Genomic DNA, 19,842 nt, shown 5'->3' with positions numbered 1-19,842 from the left:
AATATTACGATTGTGATTTTGCCCCTCTTCATCCCCTTCTATTTCACCTGCCTACCTAAGCCCCTTCTCCATGGTACCCACCAGTCACGTCTCTGTCTGTGAGTCTATTGCTGTTTTGTTGATTTTGTTAAGAATAAACATGAAATCCTATAAAGCACTGAGCAAAATATATGGTGCATTGAATTTAGCAAGGTTGTAGGATACAAAGTCAGTTGTATTTCTAAATATCAGCAGCAAATAACTGGAAGATTTATTTTCTTAAATACCATTTGCAAGACACTTTAAAACTCAAAATGCTCAGGGACAAATTTAAAGAAACATGTGTAGGACCTTTACACAGAAACCCATTTTTAAAATTTCTGAGAGAAATTAAAGAAGGCTTAAGTAATTAGGAAAATATACTATATATACATTGGAAAACTGAATATTGTTAAGATCTCCATTTTCCTCATATTGATCTATTGATTCAGTACAATTCCAATCAAAATCTCATGAGGGTCTTCTATAGGAATTGATAAGCTGATTCTAAAATGTTAAAGAAAATACAAAGGCCTAGATAAACCAAAAGAATCCTTAAAAGGTAAAACAAAATTAAAGGACCTATACTATTTGACTTCAAACTAACACTGAAGCTACAATAAATTAAGACAGTATGGCACTGAAACATAGATAGATAAACAAACAGATTAATGAAATAGAATAGACAGTCCTGAAATAGGCCCACACTCACACAGTTAATTGATTTTCAACTACAGTGCCAAAACAAGTCAAAGAGGAAAAGAGTATTTTCAACAAATGGTAATGAAACAACTAGCTACCTATATGGGGAAAACATCAACCTTGATCCATACCTCAAACAATACACAAAATTTAAGAGATGGATCACAGACCTAAATGTAGAAGCAAAAACTATAAAGCTTCTAGAAGAAAATATAGAATAGCTTTCAGACTTTGGAGTAGAAAAACTTTAGTTAGGACAAAGAAAATACTAACTATGTAAGAAAAAAATGGATGAATGGACCTCATCAAAATTAAAAACATCTTCTTATCGAAAACACCATTAATAAAATGAATAGGCAAACCACAGACTAGAAGAAAATATTTGCAAAATATATAACTGACAAAGGACTTGATCTTACAACTCAATAAATAAAACACAACAGGTATTTTACATAGGTACATATACAAATGACTGATTAAGCGTATGAACAAATGTTGGTGACCATTAGTCACCAGAAAAATGCAGATTAAGGCCATAGATATTCCACTGCAAAACCATTCAAATGGCTCAAGTTAACCAAACAAAATCTCTACGTTGCCAAAGATGTAGAGCACCATTACTCTCATACATGATGAGAGTGTAAAATAGTACAACCACTTTGAGGAAAGTTTGCCAGATTCTCACAAAGTTAAATATACACCTATCCTTTGATCGAACATTTCTACTTCTAGGTATTTACCCAAGAGAAATGAAGATGTGTAATAAAAATAACTGTATTAGAATGTTCATAGTGGCTTATTTCATGTGAACCCCAAACTGGAAGCAACCTAAATGTCCGTTGAGAGATTCAGAAACATGGGTATATCTATACAGTAGAAGACTATTCAGCAAGAAAAAGATACCAACTCCTCATACACATGGTGACATGGAAGCATCTCGAAAAAAACGAGTACATACCACATGATTCCACTGATATTAAGTTCTAGAACAGGGAAAACTAATCCAGAGTAATAGACAATGGAACAGAGGCTATCTGGAGAAGGAGGATAATGCCTGGGAAGGCGCACAAGGTTTCCAGGGTGATAAAAGATCCTGAGAAGGCTGCTGATAATACAGGTGTCAAAATTCACAGAACTGTATACTCAGGATCTATGCATTTCATTCAACATAAATCATACTTCAATAAAAAAGGAAAAATATGTGAGGGAAAATTTAACTATGAAAATTACACCATAAATTAATAATTATATCACATTAACGAGTGCTCCAGAAATAAAAATGTTATCAGAGAGCTCCATTATGTTTCCTAATAGTTTATTATAACCATCATCACAGAAACAGCTACAAACCTCTCCTTTAAATCTCACCACAACTCTAGGGAGGGAGGTTATATCCTCTGGGATCTATTCTAAGATGCACTTTTTTTATTTGACGTATTCACACCTCTGAAATGGGGATGTTCCTTGCAATCAGCCAGAAGGTAATCCAGATGAAGTTGTTATTCCATGACTGTTATTACAGGACCTAGCTGACCATCTGCAATCCCCAGTGTTTCCAAGTACAGACTGTTTAAGGACCATTTGAGTCATGCCTGTGGCCTGAAAAACATCACTGAAATGGATTTGTAAGATCTGGAAAGTACCAGCATTTAAAACTTGAAGAACGGTGTTGCAGCTTGCAAAAAATCCTACAGAAAACAGGAGTCTGTTCTTGGAGGAAAAGAAAAAAAGTTGCACCACCAATTGCTTTCCTGTGCAGAGGATGATAATGAGCAGAAAAACATGAGCCTCAACTACTTTGAGTCAAAATGTGTTTCAGAACATTCAGCCTCTGAATAGAAAGACTTTTAAGAAAATCTTAACCAATTCAATTGCTTTATATTTTCCTTTTTTAAGAGGGATATGTGATTTTTTCAAATGCCTAAATACATGTGAAAAAGGTATTTCAAAAAGTACAAAATAAAAATCCTGCACCACAGAAAGCATTGTATCATTGTTTAATTTACAGCAATTTTTCTTTTTTGGTAGTATATAAAATAATGGAACATTTTATGTTCACTGAAATACATGTGGTTATCTCTACTGTACAGTCAAAATAACTGAAGTCTAAAGAATTAAAGGTTGCTGAAGGTTACATAGCAATAAAATGCAGGGCACGTTTCCAATTCAAATATAACTCCAGATCCCTCTTCTTAGGTGCTAAATTATCCTGTTTACTTTATTGTTAATATTTAATAACATGTGATATATAATGTGGAAAACATGACAAAATGTTATCCTACTTTAAAGGAAGGGAGTTTGAACACCCAGCACATATCAGTTCTGTCACTGATATCTATGGTTTCTGATTCCATGCCTGGATAAATATCTCTGAAGCCCCCATTTACTGTCTATCACTATAGTGGGCAAGTAAAGAAGAGAACCAGGTACTACCTCTGCTCTCCAGGAAGCTATTATTAAATAAAGGGGATAAGATGTATTGTAAGAAATAGACAAATGTGTGTAGGAGAGCTCAGAGAAGGAAAATTGTTCCAGAAGGGGAGACAGAGACAGGTTTCATGAGGAAAGAAGGTAAGATTTCCAAAAGAAGAGATATGACGCCTGGTTAGAGAGCAAAGGGCCTTGTTTCAGTGGGTGGTAGGAGGCATGGGACCGAGGTAGAGACTACATTGACAGAGAAATTGGATCCAGATGGGAGACTGTCCAAAATGCCAAGCAGATGGGCTTGGACCCTTTAGGAAATACTAAGTCCTGATTAGAACAGTTGGGACTTCCATGAACTCTTGAGTTATAAATAGCAATACAACTAAAACGTTTCCCAGATCCGTGTTTTCTATTTTGGATCAGTTAGGATCACTGTGGATGCTGCCCCTATGAGGGGTCCATGCCAAACCTCAAGGGGCCAGCTAGGCTCTCAGGATGCTTGTGGGAGAACTAGCCCCGAAGGTGTGACTGCCTCTGGGCAGGCAGGGCAGCCACCATGGCAAAGCATGGTGCCTTCAAATGTCCCTCCCAGGCTGGGCTTGGGAAACCCCAACCTTTCTGCTAGGCTATGTTTTCAAACAAGAGAATTAACAAAAAGTGGGTGGACACCAACTGTGACCCTGGGAACACCAGGCAAAATATGCTACAGTGTGCAATCTCTTCCTGCGAATAGTTCAGAAAGAAAAGACCTCTAAAAACCAATCCGAGGGGACCACCTACACAGATCAATTGTCCATGCTGAAGACTTGCTGGAATACATCTGCAGCTCATGGCAAGCTCTAGACACCAGAGCCCTTAATAAACCACAAGAGAGATCACTAATTCCAACTTGGGTTGCTTCCTTAATCCTAAGGAAGGTGGCTTGGGGAAATGAATAGTGACAGAGTGGAAATTTCATATATGCAGAATGAGTGTGAACTTCCAGAGAGACACTTAATATCACAAGCCAAGCCATGATGAAATGCTACACTGCCTGCAGTTAATATTTTATAAGCCTCTTGGCCTCAGATCCAAACCCATGAGGTAAATTTTGCTTGATTTAGCCTTCCAGGATTGCTGAAACTGGCCAAGAGTTCTGTGATGAAAATTCAGAAAAGAAAATGCTGATCCCTGAATGAAGTCCTATCAGTAACCGTGACCCTGATCTCAGTAACCCACATGGGCCCCTTCCTAAATGCCACAGGAGGGTGTGTACAGAGGCGAATGTCTCGCATCTGCCACCACACTGCACATGTGTCTGCCTGCTCTTCAGCAAGAGAACCATACTTGGGCATTCACACAGGTTTCTTAAACCACCTGTCTAAATATTTTATTCTACAAATAACACAATTATAAACTTCTAAGTATATGCCGAAGCCAAAACTGATATCACCCACTCTGTTCTAACTTCACCCTCAGTGTCTCTGGATTTAAATATCTCCCTCCTCTACTTCAAAGTGTCGGGGGTCATTATTTGAGAGTCTGATTTTATGAAATTACAGTGATCTTGTTCTATGAATTGTCTCAATTAGTCTTCCCAACAGCCCAGGAAGGGGGTATTAAAATGACTGCCCTTGATTTCCTGTTGGAGAAACTGAAACTCAGAGAGTGACCTCCACAAGTCCCAGGGTTTTGGAGTTCTAAAAGCTCGTGAGAGATTACTGAACTTGAACTTGGCTCTTCCAATGTCACTTTAGGTGCTCAGCCTACCAAATACAGCTCAAAGAGTGATGGCAGAAGGTGGCCACAGGTCATCCACAAAGGGAGAGAACACAAAGTGCTGGGGGATGAATCCTGCACCCAAGGAGGGGTGGCGCCACCCAGTCAGTCCCCAGGCCCCACCATGACTTTAGCCTAGGGGGATGCCCCACACACATGATACTTGCTTGGGCCCAGAGACATTTCCATTTGTAATAATTCTCCTAAAATCACTCTCTTTTACTTAAGCAAATTTGAGCTATACTTCTTTACTGGGAAAAATAAATAAATTCAGTGTTGAAAATCAAACTCCATAGGTAACAGGGTTCTGCATCTTTTTTCTGGGGTGGCACCATATCTTTTGACAACTCCAAGCTCAAGTACATGTAGCCAGAAAAGACGGCGCCCTCTGTCACTCAACACTCACTGCTATAAGCTGGGGCTCTGAACAAAGGTGACCAAAGGGACCACCAACTCCCCTCACCTCTCCCTGGGAGCCCCTTCAGTGATTTTGCCATGTTCTGTCAGTTTTGTTTCTTTCTCCCAGTCACCATGATTTCTGAGGTAGCAAAAAGCATTTTCTGTGAACTGAGCCCCATCCCTGTTTTTGCACATCCAACATTTCAGATGCCACATGTTTGACAGAGAAGGCACAGCAGAACACAAGGCTAAATGGAACATAGGATTTCACATAAAATGCAGACTGCTTCTAACAGCTTGAGAAAATGCAGTGCCCAGTGAAAGACTAAATATACAAACAGACAATGGCTAGATCATACATAGAGATAGAACTCTGAACCCCAACCTGCACCGACCTGCCCAGGAAACCAGCCCCTGATCAACTGTAACCAGCCCAGGAAGCCAGCCTGCTAAAAGGTAGACTTGTATGAAGCCACACTGCTGTCTCCAGTAACCATCTAAGAAGCTAAAGAGAAACTTCTGCAGCAGTTGGCCCAACATTGCCAGGACTTGATTAGTAACAGACAGCTTCCCTAATTTTTGTACCTTCCTCCATCTTAGGACCAGCCAGAGAAAGCCAAATGTGCTCCCCTAACCGGTCATGTAGGCTGCTCTAAGGAGCCCACATCCAGTTTCCCAGGAACAGCAGCCTCTGATTAGACCATACCCGAAGCTTCCCTTTTTACCACTATAAAACTTGCCTTTGAGTCTCTCTACCAGTGCATAAGGGATAGTGGCTGAATCCCCTGCTAGAATCAGCTCTGAATAACAGCCTTTGCTTCTTGTCACTTGGTGGCTCTTCACTTATTTCCACACTGGAGAGGCATCATCTTTGAAAAATCTTTCCTGGGTGTATCATCTCCAGCCAGTGATCTAAATAACAGAGATGTTTAGAGAGAAGGAAATGTTTTGTGCTTACTTAGAATATCTAGTTTAATTCTTGATAGCCTGCCATTTAGATATATTTCTCAACAATTTAGGCACTTTAGGTGTAGACAATTTTTATTCTCTATAAAGGAAAAGTCAAATTGGATAGAACCACATTTTTCAAAAAATTTGCTTGGAATACCAGATACATTTTGATATGCTACTTAAGAGTAAATGGGAGGATCATGGGAAGATGGTGACATGAGTAGTTCAGAGGAAATCTCCTCCCCAAAATATATATATTTATGAAAATACAATAAATGCAACTATTCCTAAAAGAGACACCAGTGGATGCAGTACAACAGCCAGGATACATCTACATCTGTGAGAACTCAACATCACTCGAAGGGGGTAAGATACAAGCTGTGGCCAGGTGGGACCTGAATGCTCCCCACCCCAAAACCCAATGGGAAGAAAGGAGTCGGAACGGGGAGGGAGTGAAAGCCCAGGACTGCTAAACAACCAGCTCTAGAAATCTGCATCCGGAACTCAGACACAAGGTGCATGGGGTGCTGGATATTAGAGAAACGGAAAAGCAAAACCTGTGGGAAGGTCCCCGCAACCGGCGTCCGTGAGACAAAAGAAAAGCGAGTGCTTTCTGTAAGTCTTAAAGAGACAGGGACTCCATAGCTGGATGAAGTTGTCCTGGCACATTTAGCCAGCATTTGGGAATCCCGGGGAAACTTAGGCACCCTAAACCCCGGGGAGGCAGTGCAACTCTGAAGCCCCTCATGGCACTAAGCAGCCTGCCAGTCGTTCCGCCAACTGGCCCGGATCCCGACAGACCGGCTCAGTAGTGAGAGAGTGGCAGCACATGCTAGGGATGGCAGCACCAGAAGGGACCGGGAGCAGATCCAAGTGCCAGTGGTGCCAGACGGGATGAGGAGAGGCTTGTGTGAGCCCGTAGCAGTGCAACCGAACAGACCGGGCACAGCTTGCATGCACCGGTGGCAGTGAAGTCAGAGGAGCCCGGTAGAGGCACGTTCAGGAGAGCCCCATGCACACCTGCAGTGGAGCCAGAGGGAGCAGGCGCACTCCCTGCAGCTGACTGGAATCCCAGCCCAACACACAGCCACCCAGGCCAGACCCTAAGGCCACTGTGAGCACCCAGCTGCCCGGCAGGGGTGCTACTAGCACGGAGGAGCACACCTGGTGTGCCTGCCACTCCCCGCAGGGCTCCGTGCTGCTCTGAGAGAGACCCCGCACACAGCACCTTAGGGCACTAACCCGGTGGCCGCTCCAGGAGTGCGGACAACCATCGCATACAGCGGAAAAGGGCAAGGCATCCAGCAAGCAGGAAAGGACATTCTTCTCCCAGCTGACACACCCACAACCTGCCTACAGCCACTGCTTTCACTAAGAAAAGGCTAAAAATTTACTCCAGTCCAAGAGAGTTCAAACAACACCTGAAAAATGATCTGCAGAGCAGACCTCAGCAGTCACCCTGAAAAAGAATTGAAAATAAAAATCATAAACATGCTGACAGAGCTGCAGAGAAATATGCAAGAGCTAAGGGATGAAGTCCAGAGGGAGATTACAGATGTCCGGAGGGAGATTATAGAAGTGAAACAAACCCTGGAAGGATTTATAAGCAGAATGGATAAGATGCAAGAGGCAACTGATGGAATAGAAAACAAAGAAAAGGAACACATAGAAGCTGATGCAGAGAGAGATAAAAGGATCTCCAGGAATGAAACAATATTAAGAGAACTGTGTGACCAATCCAAAGGAACAATATCTGCATTATAGGGGTACCAGAGGAAGAAGAGAGAGAAAAAGGGATAGAAAGTGTCTTTGAAGAAATAATTGCTGAGAACTTCCCCAAACTGGGGGAGGAAATAGGTGCTCAGACTACAGAGGCACACAGAACTCCCGAGAGATGGAACCCAAAGAGGACAACACCAAGACACATAATAATTAAAATGGCAAAGATCAAGGACAAGGACAGAGTATTAAAGGCAGCCAGAGAGAGAAAAAAGGTCACCTACAAAGGAAAACCCATCAGGCTATCATCAGACTTCTCAACAGAAACCTTACAGTCCAGAAGAGAATGGCATGATATATTTAATGCAATGAAACTGAAGGGCCTTGAACCAAGGATACCGTATCCAGCACGATTATCATTGAAATATGAAGGAGGGGTTAAACAATTCCAAGACAAGCAAAAGTTGGGGGAATTTGCCTCCCACAAACCACCTCTACAGGGTATCTTAGAGGGACTGCTCTAGATGGGAGAACTCCTAAAAAGAGCACAGAACAAAACACTCAACATATTAAGAATGTAGGTGGAGGAAAAAGAAGGGAAAGAAATAATCATCAGACTGTGTATATAACAGCTCAATAAGCGAGTTAAGTCAGACAGTAAGGTAGTAAACAAACTAAACTTGAACCTTTGGTAACCACAAATCTAAAGCCTGCAATGGCAATAAGTACATATCTTTCAATAGTCACCCTAAATGTAAATGGACTGAATGTACCAATCAAAAGACACAGAGTAATAGAATGGATAAAAAAGCAAGACCCATCTATATGCTGCTTACAAGAGACTCACCTCAAACCCAAAAACATGCACAGATTAAAAGTCAAAGGAAGGAGAAAGATATTATATGCAAACAACAGAGAGAAAAAAGCAGGTGTTACAATACTAGTATCAGACAAAATAGAATTCAAAATGAAGAAAGTAACAAGACATAAAGAAGGACATTACACAATGATAAAGGGCTCAATCCAACAAGAGGATATAACCATTATAAACATATATGCACACAATACAGGAGCACCAATATAAGTGAAACAAATACTAACAGAAATAAAGGAGGAAATAGAATGCAATGCATTCATTTTGAGAGACTTTAAACCACTACTCACTCCAAAGGACAGATCCATCTGAGAGAAAATTAGTAAGGACACAGAGGCACTGAACAACACACTAGAACAGATGAACCTAACAGACATCTGTAGAACTCTACATCTAAATGCAACAGGATACACATTCTTCTAAAGTGCACATGGAACATTCTCCAGAATAAACCACATACTAGGCCACAAAGAGAGCCTCAGTAAATTCAAAAAGCTTGAAATCATATCAACCAACTTTTCAGACCACAAAGGTATAAAACTAGAAATAAATTGTACAAAGAAAGCAAAAAGGCTCACAAACACATGTAGGCTAAAAAACATGCTCCTAAATAATCAATGGATTAACGACCAAATTAAAATGGAGATCCAGCAATATATGGAAACAAATGACAACACCAACACAAAGCCCCAACTTCTGTGGGACACAGCACAAGAAGTCTAAAGAGGAAAGTATGTAGCAATCCAGGCATATTTAAAGAAGGAAGAAGAATCCCAAATGAATAGTCTAATGTCACAATTATCAAAACTGGAAAAAGAAGAACAAATGAGGCCTACAGACAGCAGACAGAGGGACATAAGAAAGATCAGAGAAGAAATAAATAAAATTGAGAAGAAAAAATCAATGAAACCAAGAGCTGTTTCTTGGAGAAAATAAACAAAATAGATAAGACTCTAGCCAGACTTATTAAGAGGAAAAGAGAGTCAACACAAATCAACAGTATCAGAAACGAGAAAGGAAAAAGCACAACGGACCCCGCAGAAATACAAAGAATTATTAGAGACTACTATGAAAACCTATATGCTAACAAGCTGGGAAACCTAGGAGAAATGGACAACTTCCTAGAAAAATACAACCTTCCAAGACTGACCCAGAAAGAAACAGAAAATCTAAACAGACCAATTACCAGCAACGAAAATGAAGTGGTAATCAAAAAACTACCAAAGAACAAAACCCCCGGGCCAGCTGGATTCACCTCGGAATTTTATCAGACATACAGGGAAGACATAATACTCATTCTCCTTAAAGTTTCCCAAAAAATAGAAGAGGAGGGGATACTCCCAAACTCATTCTATGAAGCTAACATCATCCTAGTACCAAAACCAGAAAAAGACCCTACCAAAAAAGAAAACTACAGACCAATATCCCTGATGAATGTAGATGCAAAAATACTCAACAAAATATTAGCAAACAGAATTCAAAAATACATCAAAAGGATCATACACCATGACCAAGTGGGATTCATCCCAGGGATGCAAGGATGGTACAACATTCGAAAGTCCATCAACATCATCCACCACATCAACAAAAAGAAAGACAAAAACCACATGATCATCTCCATAGATGCTGAAAAAGCATTTGACAAAGTTCAACATCCATTCATGATAAAAACTCTCAGCAAAAAGGGAATAGAGGGCAAGAACCTCAAAAAAATAAAGGCCACTTATAATAAACCGACAGCCAACATTATATTGAACAGCGAGAAGATGAAAGCTTTTACACTGAGATCGGGAACTAGACAGGGATGGCAACTCTCCCCACTGTTATTTAACATAGCACTGGAGGTCTTGGCCACAGCAATCAGACAAAACAAAAAAAAACAAGGAATCCAGATTGGTAAAGAAGAAGTTAAACTGTCACTATCTGCAGATGACATGATACCGTACATAAAAAACCCTAAAGACTCCACCCCAAAACTACTAGAACTGATATCGGAATAGAGCAAAGTTGCAGGATACAAAATCAACACACAGAAATCTGTGGCTTTCCTATACACTAACAATGAACCAACAGAAAGAGAAATCAGGAAAACAACTCCATTCACAATTGCAACAAAAAAAGTAAAATACCTAGGAATAAACCTAACCAAAGAAGTGAAAGACTTATACTCTGAAAACTACAAGTCACTCTTAAGAGAAATTAAAGGGGACACTAACAGATGGAAACGCATCCCATGCTCGTGGCTAGGAAGAATTAATATCGTCAAAATGGCCATCCTGCCCAAAGCAATATACAGATATGGTGCAAACCCTATGAAACTAACAGCAACATTCTTCAATGAACTGAAACAAATGATTCAAAAATTCATATGGAAACACCAAAGACCCCGAATAGCCAAATCAATCCTGAGAAAGAAGAATAAAGTAGGGGGGATCACACTCCCCAACTTCAAGCTCTTCTATAAAGCCATAGTAATCAAGACAATTTGGTACTGGCACAAGAACAGAGCCACAGACCAATGGAACAGACTAGAGAATCCAGACATTAACCCAGACATATATGGTCAATTAATATTTGACAAAGGAGCCATGAACATACAATGGTGAAATGACAGTCTCTTCAACAGCTGGTGCTGGCAAAACTGGACAGCTACATGTAGGAGAATGAAACTGGACCATTGTCTAACCCCATATACAAAAGTAAACTCAAAATGGATCAAAGACCTGAATGTAAGTCATGAAACCATGAAACTCTTGGAAAAAAACATGGGCAAAAACCTCTTAGACATAAACATGAGTGACCTCTTCTTGAACATATCTTCCTGGGCAAGGAAAACAACAGCAAAAATGAACAAGTGGGACTATATTAAGCTGAAAAGCTTCTGTACAGCAAAAGACACCATCACTAGAACAAAAAGGAACCCTACAGTATGGGAGAATATATTTAAAAATGACAGATCCAATAAAGGCTTGATGTCCAAAATATATAAAGAGCTCACACGCCTCAACAAAAAAAAAACAAATAACCCAATTAAAAAATGGGCAGAGGATCTGAACAGACAGTTCTCCCAAAAAAGAAATACAGATGGCCAACAGACACATGAAAAGATGCTCCACATCGCTAATTATCTGAGAAATGCAAATTAAAACTACAATGAGGTATCACCTCACACCAGTAAGGATGGCTGCCATCCAAAAGACAAACAACAACAAATGTTGGTGAGGCTGTGGAGAAAGGGGAACCCCCCTACACTGCTGGTGGGAATGTAAATTAGTTCAACCATTGTGGAAAGCAGTGTGGAGGTACATCAAAATGCTCAAAACAGACTTACCATTTGACCCAGGAATTCCACTCCTAGGAATTTACCCTATGATCGCAGCAAACAAGTTTGAGAAAGACAGATGCACCCCTATGTTTATTGTAGCACTATTCACAATAGCCAAGAATTGCAAGCAACCTAAATGTCCATCAATAGATGAATGGATAAAGAAGATGTGGTACATATACACAATGGAATACTACTCTGCCATAAGAAAAGGGCAAATCCTACCATTTGCAGCAACATGGATGGAGCTGGAGGGTATTATGCTCAGTGAAATAAGCCAAGCAGAGAAAGAGAAATACCAAATGATTTCACTCATCTGTGGAATAGAAGAACAAAGGAAAAACTGAAGGAAGAAAATGGCAGCAGAATCACAGAACTCAAGAATGGACTAACAGGTACCAAAGGGAAAGGGACTGGGGAGGATGGGTGGGTAGGGAGGGATAAGGGTGGGGGGAAGAAGAAGGGGTGTAATAAGATTAGCATGCATGGGGGGGTGGGAGAAAGGGGAGGGCTGTGCAACACAGAGAAGACAAGTAGTGATTCTACAACATTTTGCTATGCTGATGGACAGTGACTGTAAAGAGGTTAATAGGGGGGACCTGGTATAGGGGAGAGCTCAGTAAACATAATATTCATCATGTAAGTGTAGATTAATGATTAAAAAAAAATATGTTCCTGTGTGGTGACCTCCAATGAGTTCTACACAATGGTATAAAGGGCATATAAAAGTGTAGGCAAAGGGTCTGTTTGTGTTTATACAGAGGATCAAAGCCTAATTTGGCTACCCCGAAAATGAACTAAGATACGATATGAAAAAGAACTTCCAACATCAGCACTCTCTGGAAGACTCATGCCAGAAGATGATCATCAAAAAACCCCAACAAAGATCCACGCACTGCTACAGCTGTAGATGCACTCATCCCACCAGCTCCTGGACTTGCCATGGGAATGAAGAAGGAGATATCTAAGCTGGCCTGTGCATACAGTAAAACAACAAATTTGACTGGATCTATACTGTTGGAACTCAACCATGAATTAGGAGAAATGCAAATTGTAGCGCTCCAAAATCTTACAACTACAGACTATCTACTGTTAAAAGTATATATGGGATGTGAACAGTCCCCAGGAATGGGTTGTTTTAATTTGTCTGATTTCTCTCAGACTGTTCAAGTTCAGTTACACAATATCCATCATATCATAGATAAGTTTTCACAAATGCCTAAGGTACCTAACTGGTTTTCTTGGTATTACTGCAGATGGCTGATAATTATAGGTCTGCTTTAGTTATGTAACTGTACTCCTATTATGTTAATGTGTGTGCACAATTTAATTAGTAGTTTAAAACCTATACATGCTGAAGTTACTCTACAAGAAGATATGTCAAAGAAATAATCAATCTTCCCAGGTTTTCTTCCACCTGCTACTTCTATAGCTTTTCTTCTTCCTTCCTAATTACAACCCTTAAATAGAATTTGTGCCTCATATCGAATTTACCGAGTATCATAATTGTTCCAAGTGGTAAAGATACCTCAAGACAAATGCTGGGCATAGAAGCCACAGGGCATAAATATGCATAGAAGTAAAAAGCTAACCTTTTCAAACAATAAGGCTTCTGTCTCACTTACCAACTTTACATTTCCCTGTATGGCCCCGGAAGATGACTGGTTAGCCAGAGACGGGTAAGATTCCTCAAGGGAGGAACAACCTAAGACAGGCACAGTCGCAGGGGGGCCATCAGGTGAGAAATTGGGGATCAACAGAGGTGAGGCTTAGAACCTCACTCCCCCTGTTCTGAGAGAAATCTTCTGCATCCGTGGATGTTTTATTGCCCTTGTCTAGCTTGGATTAACACATAGTCTACAGGCACACACCTGATCATCTACATTTGCTCTCTGACAACACTAAACTATGTTTTCTACCTTTATCTTGCATCTACCTACCACTTCAGCATTTTATTAAAAATAATAATAATAAAGAGAGAAATGTGGTATCCACATATAAATCAAGTATAAAAATCAAACGAATATTCATATTTGAACTGACTGTTTATAGTTCATAATGCATGAGCAAAACCGAAAGTTTCTGTGATGACTGCCCTTGTACTGTTCACCATGTAACTTATTCACTATGTAAGAATTTGTTCTCCATGTAAGAACTTGTTCATTATGCTTCAGAAGATTGGAGACTGATGAAAATTAGGCTTGGGGTGGATTAATGATTATGCATTGAGCATTGACTCCCCTATACAGAATTTTATTGTTGTTAACAACCATTTGATCAATACATATGAGAGATGCCCACTCAAAAAACAAACAAACAAACAACAAAAAAAAAAGTACAGACTTCCAATTGTAAAATAAATTAGTAACTGGGATGTAATGTATAGCATAAGGAATATAGTCAAAATATTGTAACAACTTTGTATGGTGATAGCTGGTACATAGAATTATCATGTATATAAATGTTGAATCACTGTGTTGTACACCTGAAACTAATGTAATACTGTGTGTCAACTACCCTTCAATAAAAAATAATTATCTACAAAATAAAATAATATTCGCAAACCAAATTCAAAAATACATCCAGAAGATCATACACCATAACAAAGTGGGATTCATCCCAGGGATGCAATGATGGTACAACATTAAAAAATCCATCAACATCATCCACCACATCAACAAAAAGATGGACAAAAACCACATGATCATCTCCGTAGATGCTGAAAAAGCATTCGACAAAATTCAACATCCGTTCATGATAAAAACTCTCAACAAAATGGGCATAGAGGGCAAGTACCTCAACATAATAAAGTCCATATATGATAAACCCACAGCCAACATCATACTGAACAGCGAGAGGCTGAAAGCTTTTCCTCTGAGATTGGGAACAAGAACAGGGATGCCCACTCTCCCCACTGTTATTCAATGTAGTACTGGAGGTCCTAGCCACTGCAGTGAGACAAAACAAAGAAGTACAAGGAATCCAGATTGGTAAAGAAGAACTTAAAACTGTCACTATTTGCAGATGACATGATATTGTACATAAAAAACCCTAAAGATTCCACTCCAAAACTACTGGAACTTATATTGGAATTCAGCAAAGTTGCAGGATACAAAATCAACACACAGAAATCTGTGGCTTTCCTATGCACTAACAACAATGAACTTATAGAAAGAGAAATCAGGAGAAGAATTCCATTCACAATAGCATCAAAAAGAATAAAATACCTAGGAATAAACCTAACCAAGGAAGTGAAAGACCTATACCCTGAAAACTATAAGACACTCTTTAGAGAAATTAAAGAGGTCACTAACAAATGGAAACTCATCCCATGCTCCTGGCTGGGATGAATTAATATCATCAAAATGGCCATCCTGCCCAAAGCAATATACAGATTCAGTGCAATCCCTATCAAATTACCAACAACATTCTTCAATGAACTGGAACAAATAGTTCAAAAATTCATATGGAACCGCCAAAGACCCCAAATAGCCAAAGCATTCCTGAGAAGGAAGAATAAAGTCGGGGGGGATCTTGCTCCCCTACTTCAAGCTCTACTACAAAACCACAGTAATCAAGACAATTTGGTACTGGCACAAGAACAGAGCCACAGACCAGTGGAACAGAATAGTGACTCCAGACATTAACCCAAACATATATGGCCAATTAATATACGATAAAGGAGCCATGGACATACAATGGGGAAATGACAGTCTCTTCAACAGATGGTGCTGGCAAAACTGGACAGCTACATGTAAGAGAATGAAACTGGATCACTGTCTAACCCCATACACAAAAGTAAATTCGAAATGGATCAAAGACCTGAATGTAAGTCATGAAACCATAAAACTCTTAGAAAAAACATAGGCAAAAATCTCATGGACATAAATATGAGTGACTTCTTCATGGACATATCTCCCCAGGCAAGGGAAACAAAGGCATAAATGAACAAGTGGGACTATATAAAGCTAAAAAGCAAAGGACACCATCAATAGAACAAAAAGGTGTCCTACAGTATGGGAGAAAATATTCATAAATGACAGATCCAGTAAAGGATTGACATCCAAAATATATAAAGAGCTCACACACCTCAACAAACAAAAAGCAAATAATCCAATTAAAAAATAGGCAAAGGAGCTTAATAGACAGTTCTCTAAAGAAGAAATCCAGATGGCCAACAGGCACATGAAAAGATGCTCCACATCACTAATCATCAGAGAAATGCGAATTAAAACCACAATGAGATATCATCTCACACCAGTAAGGATTGCCATCATCGAAAAGACAAACAACAACAAATGTTGGCGAGGGTGTGGACAAAGGAGAACCTGCCTACACTGCTGGTAGTTATGTAAATTAGTTCAACCATTGTGGAAAGCAGTATGGTGGTTCCTCAGAATGCTCAAAATAGAAATACCATTTGACCCAGGAATTCCACTCCTAGGAATTTACCCTAAGAATGCAGCCCTCCAGTTTGAAATATACAGGTGCACCCTTATGTTTATCGCTGCACTATTTACAATAGCCAAGATATGGAAGCAACCTAAATGTCCATCAGTAGACGAATGGATAAAGAAGATGTGGTACATATACACAATGGAATATTACTCAGCCATAAGAAAAAAACAGTTCCTACCATTTGCAACAACATGGATGGAGCTAGAGGGTATTATGCTCAGTGAAATAAGCCAGGCAGAGAAAGACAAGTACCAAATGATTTCACTCATCTGTGGAGTATAAGAACAAAGGAAAACTGAAGGAACAAAACAGCAGCAGAATCACAGAACCCAAGAATGGACTATTAGTTACCAAAGGGAAAGAGACTGGGGATGATGGGTGGGAAGGGAGAGATAAGGGCGGGGAAAAAGAAAGAGGGCATTACGATTAGCATATATAGTGCGTGGGGGGCACAGGAGGGCTGTGCAACACAGAGAAGACAAGTAGTGATTTTACAGCATCGTACTACGCAGATGGACAGTGACTGTGAAGGTGTATGTGGGGGGGACTTGGTGAAGGGGGAAACCTAGTAAACATAATGTTCTTTCTGTAATTGTAGATTAATGATACCAAAATTTTAAAAATTTTTTAAAAGAGTAAATGGTTACCTAAACTGTTTGTTCCTTGGAAACAATGGGAGGCAGAAACCTCTGCAAATGAGGCAGGACTCAAAGCAGGTATGAAAATCATAGATTCTGGGGATCAGTAAACAACAAACAAGGGCCCATTTTTTTCTTACTCTCATTGACTGTCTCCTGGGTACCAGGCATTAGGCAAAGCCAAAGAATAAAATAACAAGGTGTCTCAGCATGGACCAGATCAGTAATGGATGATGTAAGCAGGAAGAGGCTGCATCAGAAATGCATGAACAATGTCAGTTCCAGAGCAAGATCAGGGCATCAGAGAACCAGGCCTTGACCCTCAGGGAGGGAAGTGGTGGGAGCATGTCAGGCCCATGCCAGATGAGGACTGGGCAGGGTATAGATGGGGACAGAGCCCAGCTATAGGACCTGGGGCCTGATCCAGGACCATGTCTCAGCAACAGTGCAGACCCAAGTCCAGGATCAAAGGCCAATATGCAGGAAGGACTCTTGTGGCTGAGTCACAGACATGGGCTACCACCCTTTAAATATCTTCTGTTTCTGGGCAGGAAATGTCATGGGAACTGAAGAAGTGGTAAGGAGGCCATGGCAGCAGCAGGTGGAACTGGACTGACTCAAGACACAGGTGCTTGTCACCAGACATCAGTGCAAGGCCTGGTGCAGTTCTAGTGAGGGAGGTGGACCTGAGCTTCTGTTGCTGCCACATTAACCACAGAGCCAGGGTCAGCCAGTCCCACTGCATATACCCCAGCAGCACTGAGGCCATTCCCTCACTCTACACACACACCCTATCCTGAGGAGGGGCCAAAGCCATCAAGCCCTTGGGCAGAGGGTGAGCTTCCAGGGTTCAAAAGGGACAAGGAGACTTGTCTGGGATGGGTTCCCTTTTATGGACACTTTTTCAAGACCTTTGCTCTCACTTCCCTTCCAGGCAGCCAGTCCAGTAAGGTGGGTCTGGGGTTGCCCCTGCAAAAGAGATCTCTCAACCTTGATCCAGAAAACCCTTGGTGAGACCCAAGGGAGAGGCCTGAAGTGGGCAGTTAGATCAGAGCAGCTCTAGGCATCAGGGAGACACACTTCTCCTCTGCTCATCTCTGATCAGGGTCCAGCCATACCAGTGACCAGACCTCAAGGTTAAGGTATCCGTCCTTTCAAAGTCAGCACTGAAATCCAGGCAGACAAACGGATGCTCACCATCAATGATCATCCCAGCCTAGCTCAGCAGGCAGATGACTGCACCAGCATTTGAGGCCAAAGCCACCTTGTAATAAGGTGCTAAAATAGGCCCTTCAGCATCCTAAGGGAAGTACCTTTTCCCTTCTCTGGCCCTCCCTGCTGTGGAGGGTAGCTCAAAAGGAAAGAGAAGTCACATTACATGCGAAGAACATTGACCACTACAAGCACAACCCACAGGGTAGCCCATTGACTGAAAGGCCTATTCACCAAGGGCCTAAAGAATGATCAGGAAACAGGGAGGTCAAGGGGAAAGTTCCCATCCCAGTTAATCCAAGTCATCCCTCATCCGATTAGGCCTCCAATTTTCCCAGCTGATCAAAGAACTAAACATAAAACCCAGCCCCTGTATACAATATACCATTTTAAGAATTTTCTCTGGGTTCTCAAAAACCATTATGTACATTTGAGAGAGGGAAATCTGTGCCACCTGAATGATACCTCTCCTCCCCAGGGCTTAATAAAGTTGCATCCACCTGTATTCCTGGGGAAAATGTATAGATGAGAAAAGCAAAGCCCTAAGTCAGGAGCAGGATTGTGCTCAATGTTCTTTTTTTCTCTTAGCAAATGGGGCCATAATTCCAAGTCAATGGCTTGTGAAGCTGTTAAGAGCCAAGCCCCACATTCACATTTCAATGTTCTGCTAGTTGTAAATAATACAGCTGACTGCACCAGGAACCAAATTGCTCGTTAGCTGCCAACATTGGTTGTTTAATGATCTGAAGAGCAGAAGCTGCCAATTATTGTATTCCTTCTTAAAATGCCATTTAAAACCCATACATGTAATTATTATACCTTTTTGTTAAATTTTTATGACTATTCTGAAGCTGATGAGCTGTAGGTTCATCTGACCTATAAAACTTAGAGAATACTCAAAGAATGCTGTTACATAACTGGGTTAAAAATCCATACGTCCCACCTGGACTCTAGCTCCTGGGACACCACCACTTAGCTAATCGAGTGAGCTCGACCACAGGGCCGGCCCCAGGGCCCCAATCTCTCCATCTGTTTACTGGGACACAGCATCTCTCCCACCTACCGAATGTAGCTGTTGCAAAAATTAAAAAACAAGCGAGAGAGAGGAATGCTTAAAAGCACTATTCAAATGATACAAGGTAGGATACTATTTACAGAGACTCATATTTTCAATCTACTAATTAATAGAAAAATATATCCCTTAATAGCTACCAGACTAAGGAGGGATTGTGATCCACTAAGAATCCTCCAAATATCTATAATACGTTATCAACTAGTTAACCTGACTATATCTCTTTGTCTTGTGGTATCATTCTTTCTGCCTGTAGTCCACAGACACACAGGCCATGGAAATACAGCAGAGA

The 19,842-nt window shown here is 40.7% G+C and overlaps 1 protein-coding gene across 1 annotated transcript in view; it reads right to left on the bottom strand.

Moving 5' to 3' along the window:
* The window catches only part of DISC1 (DISC1 scaffold protein), a 561,660-nt gene that overhangs the window by 264,404 nt on the left and 277,414 nt on the right, over positions 1-19,842 (bottom strand).

This window comes from Manis pentadactyla, chromosome 8 (genome assembly GCF_030020395.1).
Source record: "Manis pentadactyla isolate mManPen7 chromosome 8, mManPen7.hap1, whole genome shotgun sequence".
NCBI lineage: Eukaryota > Metazoa > Chordata > Mammalia > Pholidota > Manidae > Manis > Manis pentadactyla.
Note: the sequence above shows the minus strand (reverse complement) of the source record. Positions and strands in the feature narration are given on the sequence as shown.